Genomic DNA, 5,674 nt, shown 5'->3' on the forward strand with positions numbered 1-5,674 from the left:
TGCAATGAAGAAAACATTTTTAAGCAGTTTGAAAAAAATCACATCCGACTTCAGAAATGGAAAATGAATATTAAATGTTACAATATAATATATTTGGTATAACAGTTACACAAGATATATCATCTTTTTAGTGGAGATTTCTTAATCTGGTTTAATGTAAGGGAAGAAAAAGTTATGCAACAAATGTAACCCCTGCAAGTTATGCACATGAGAAGTAAGCTTGTAATTGCCATATATTTATTATGTATACAACATATATGTGGTATACTTTATTTGAGTGTATTTGGGAGTGAGTTTAAAAAAAACAGCATTGGCTTCAGCCCAAGTCTCTCTTTGTTAGTGCTTGCCAATTTTACCTGTTTCCTAAGACAGAGAATGTTATCCTTAAAACAAACCCATAGGTGAGACAAGGCAAATGAACGAAAAGCTAACAGCTCTAGCATAACTAGACCCAAAACTGAAAATGTAATATACTGTATATTGTTGCTTACCTTAGATGTGCTGGCTGCATTAGTTTTACTTTTTCAGGATTTTTCACCTGGTAATCCTGTAGATAACTTGCGTCCTGTCCTTGGAAGGCTACGCTCACTCACTCTATTGTATCTATGGAGGGTGCATGGCTGGCACTAGGAGGTTCACCTGATTTGGACTACAAATATGTCTTCCTTTCTTCATCCCTATTGCATGGGTGGGACTTGTAGTTTAAAGAAGAAAGTGTGGAAGAAAGATAACATTGTCGATTTCAATTAAAAGAGAACTATGGGGTAAGTGTTTTTCCTCATAGTTGTCTTTAGGGTCATGGGAGGACATATACTAACCTCCTCCTGTGACCCAAAGCTCAGTATATAGCGGAATATTGGCCGCGATATACTGAGAGCACTGCAGCCAGGACAGATCGCAGCAATACAGTAGAGATCCAACCAGCCGCGTGAGTGACAGCTGGCTCTGCCTATATAGAGGCAGAGCGAGCTGTGCCCGCCCCCTCCCCCGTTCGTTCCTCCAGTCAGCACTGGAGGATCGGAGCGGGTGGGAATGCCTGCAGGGAGCCGTGAGTGACAGCCACAGCTCCCTGCAGGGACAGGATCGAGAAGTGAGCAAGCAACGGTATGTGTTCGCTCCCTTCACGATCTATTGAGCTGACGTGTGACAGTTTCATTGTCACACGTCAGCTCAAACTATGTGGGTGAGTGAAAATCACTCACCTCATAGTTCTCCTTTTAAAGTGATGTAATTGCATCCTCCACCAGGCCCATTCTTTGTCTGAATCTAAGGTACTGTACATCCTTTGAAGAAAAAATTATCCCCTTCCAGCCTGCTGCAGAAAAGGACCTTTGCTCTCTCCAGTCAGCAGAAAGTGGGAACTTTTCTAATTGTAGAGCTATAGGTCTGACTAAGCAGGGGGTCAGATCTCTAGAAAGGGACCAAGGGTCCTTCTGTGCAGCATGCTGGAAGGGGACAGGCGTTTCTACCTAAAATCTGAAACACTTTGGTTTTGATGCACCTAGAATGCAATTAGTAATTTGAAAGTTGTCATAGTTGTCTTTAGGGTCATGGGAGGACATATACTAACCTCCTCCTGTGACCCAAAGCTCAGTATATAGCGGAATATTGGCCGCGATATACTGAGAGCACTGCAGCCAGGACAGATCGCAGCAATACAGTAGAGATCCAACCAGCCGCGTGAGTGACAGCTGGCTCTGCCTATATAGAGGCAGAGCTAGCTGTGCCCGCCCCCTCCCCCATTCGTTCCTCCACTCAGCGCTGGAGGATCAGAGAGGGGAGGAGGGAATCCCTGCGGGGAATGGTGACTGACAGCCAGCGCTCTCTACAGGGAGATGATTGGAAAGTGAGCGGATCGGCGGCATGTTTCTACTCACTTCCCGATCAATAGAGCTGACCTCTGACAGCTTCTTTGTCTCAGGTCGGCTCTAACTATGAGGATGAGTGGAAATCACTCACCTCATAGTTCTCCTTTAAATATACTGGAAGGGACAAGGACACTGCATCTCGGGAAAGATCAACAGGTATTTTCTGTACTTGCTGAAAATGTCCCTAGATTGAAAAATGAAAACAGATGCCAACCATCTCTATAGACTAGTAAGCTGGAATATATTTAATTTTTGTCGTTGGGTTTAAATATCCTTAAAGGCGACCCTGTCACAATTGTAAATGACATTCTGCGATTATCTTCCGTCTCTGTGCGTCTGAAAACATTCCCACTGGCTCCTTTGATTTCCTGATAGAAGGATGCCGGATGGAAGGGTGCTGGGTGCTGACAGGGCCACCCACTGAATGAATTTGGGATGGTTCATCAAGAACTGGATGAAATTTGTACAGTGTATGGCCAGCTTTAGGAGACTCTTCCTGGCCTTATTTGCAAGTTAATCTATATTTAGGGGGGGCATTATTGGCCATGCCGGTCCACAGTGTAGAATAGTGGTCCCAACTCAATTATTGCCAGGTACATGGATTACTGGCATTGAACCTTTTCCAGTCCCTGGTAAATTCTCACCTACCTTTCTTGCTTTGTTTATTGTCAAGGTTTATTGTGGGGTTTATTTTGCCATTATATGTCCTCTGGGTAGTGCCAGTACTGAACTTATTGTTCTCACGGGTTCTTAGACCACCAAAGCAGAGGGAAGCGAGGCTGTAGAGACAAGTCTTGCAGTCAGGCTGGCTCAAGGATTGGGTGAGTATACTGTATCTTTGTTATTTTAGCTCCCTAGACAAAATGAGCACTTTGCAGTGCAGGGATAGCCCCACTGCAGTGGTTAAGATTTCATATGCCCGGTGTTCTTCTATTGAAGTCCAGCAACATTCCCTCCGCTATAGTATGTTTTATAGTCTTAATACCATACATCGTCCACAAAAGGGGATCCAGGGTAGTGCAGAGATGAGGCAGGGTAGAGTTTACCCATAAGGGGGCATTAGGGGAGATAGAAGCATGTTTAGTAAACTTTCCCCTTGCCTGTGTCCTAAGTGTAGTACACATGGGGTTAGTGACAGCTGGGTAAGAGTTAGGCCCACTAAACACCAAATTGCTAACCTCCGCATAGGAGCCCAAAAGAGCCACCTCCAAAGTTACTGCTGAGTTGCCAGGAGCTGTGACAACCACCAACACACTGTGACTAACTCCGCAGCCCAGTAATATGTTCTAAACCCCGGCAGGGCCAATCCACCCTCTGAGAGAGGTAGTCACAACACAGCCGTAGGCACCTTTGAACGTTGTCCTGCCCAAACAAAGAAGGTGAGCACTCCATCAAGCTTGGCGAAGAAGGTATTAGGTATAGGTTTGGGAGTATGTCTAAAAAACTATAGAAATTGTGGAAGGAAAACAATCTTAATAGCTTTATCTGGCCTAGAAGAGATCACCAGGCTGAACATTTAGTCACTTGGAGACAGAGTAGAGGATTCAAGATATCAGTAAGGTATTGAAAGAGGTCATTTCTAACCACCATTCCGAGACCCAGGGCAAGGGAGGTTGGCAGAGGGGGAAAGGCGGGCTTGACCAAGCGGTAATAGAAGGGACTTCTCCAAGTTAATCCTAACTCCAGAAAAGGAACCAAAACAATGTATAACATGAAGTGCTGCAAAGAGGATATTTTGACCTCCAGTTCACATCGCAGCATGCAGATCCAGATCAGATCCAGACCGGATGAAAAAACTGCAGCAAGCCCTATTTTACCTGCTCTGGATCTGGTCTGGAACGCATCAAAAACGCATCTAAAATGCAAAAACGCATCAAAAACGCATGCAAGTGCCTGAAAGCCCATGTTAAACGCTTTTACCAAAACCGTCCCTAAACGCATCAAAAACGCATCCAAAACGCGTCTAAAACACGTCTAAAACGCGGCACAACCCACTGCACTGCGTGTGCAGAAACCTGACCGGATCTGGTCTGCATTTGGTGTGAACAAGGCCTTAAAGTAGAAGGTACAGGTCTGTGAGAGCCAGAACTCTTGCTTGTTTGTAGGTGACCAAATACTTATTTTCCACCATAATTTGCAAATAAATTCGTTCCAAATCAGCCAATGTGATTTGTCTGGATTTGTTCTCATTTTGTCTCTCATAGTTGAGGTCTACCTATGATGCCAATTACAGGCTTCTCGCATCTTTTTAAGTGGGAGAACTTGCACAATTGGTGGCTGACTAAATACTTTTTTGCCCCACTGTAACATCAGTATTTGAATGGCAATGGCAACTTCTTGGATTCCCTGCATGCTTTGCAGCTTCTCCTCGTACTCATTCCTTTGGTTTACTTTCAATTTCCAAGGACTCGTATCCCATTGTGCCTTGCTGTCTGCAAGTAGTGATGATGTCACATGAGGTGTGTTTCCGGTACTGTCTGGTCCTCCTGAAACTCCTCCTCATGACTTCTGTAGTTTAGAAGGCAGGTTCTGTAAAATGGGTGACACAACAGTGCATATTTACAGGGCATAGAGAACATGTGTTACTACATTTAAGGAAGTAAATCCTGTGGGATTCTTGAAACAGTAAGTTTACAAACTTCAAGATCATTCTGATTAATAGAAGTAGGGAAGACCTAGTGGAAATTCAATGTGGAAATTAATGTATGACTTTGACCATTGATACACCTTAAAGATACAACTATAGAAATACAACCATGGCTGTTACAAATGGTTATCTACCACACCATTTACCAAAGACAGATCCCACTTTGTCAAGCCTAAAGCTGTGTTAAGCACTGAACAGACATGCTGAGCACACAGCTGCCATACTAACCTTCAAACAAAAGAGCTTTTGCTTACATACAAGTTCACTGCCCACGAAAGCCATAAAAGCTAGCTGGATTCCTGAAACACTTACCCATGCTGTAAAAGCCTCAATACTCGGATGCCACAGCAGCATTGCCATTTGATCATGATCTCTGCTAAATTCATATTGGGCCCACCCTGTCCCTGGAAGCCACTACAGATAGCGGAATTCCTGAAATCTGTATTCATGCTGTATAAGTCACAATACTGCCATGGCATTTGGTCATGTGATCTGTACAAAGTCCCCGCAGCGCTCCAACTTCTATAGCAAACTTGTTCAAGGCTTTTGGACTCTCAAGAAGCAAGGTAGCAGGGGTGCCTTCTACGATGACAGGTCCACTTTAAATTCCAGGGAAGATAGAAGCCAAAATGTACGATGAACTAATGCACACGCTTCGCTTTTATACATACCACAGTTCAAGTGTTTTCTTTCTAATCTTCCACATCATCTATGGCCCCAAGGCATTATCTGCACTAGTTTTTACTGTACACTACTCGTGTCGTTCCACAACTGCTTCCTACATCAAACGCATACCATAAGCCTGCTGCTGCTCAGCAACTATTGCGGCAATGCCTATAGTGTCACCTACTACATAATTACCAGCAAGTTCTACCACTGTGATGGTGACTTTAAAAGATGGTCCCTTCTTAGAAAGAATGTCTGGAAGCAGGTGTGAGGTGAGGCGCAGCTACAATAATGCAGCTCTGGCTGAGTTAGCTGAAACTTACTATACGTGGGTTAAATAACTTCAAGGTACAGCACATACTTATTATACGGCAAGCATTCCTGTTTTTATCATATGTAGATTTTCACTGATTGCATGCAAACCTGCAGGTGTGTCTGCTTGGGGCGCGGTCAGGTTAGCAGTACATTGCTACATTTCTGTGTGTGACTGCGA

Source organism: Nanorana parkeri, unplaced genomic scaffold (assembly GCF_000935625.1).
Source record: "Nanorana parkeri isolate BGI_ZX_2015 unplaced genomic scaffold, ASM93562v1 scaffold203, whole genome shotgun sequence".
Taxonomy (NCBI): domain Eukaryota; kingdom Metazoa; phylum Chordata; class Amphibia; order Anura; family Dicroglossidae; genus Nanorana; species Nanorana parkeri.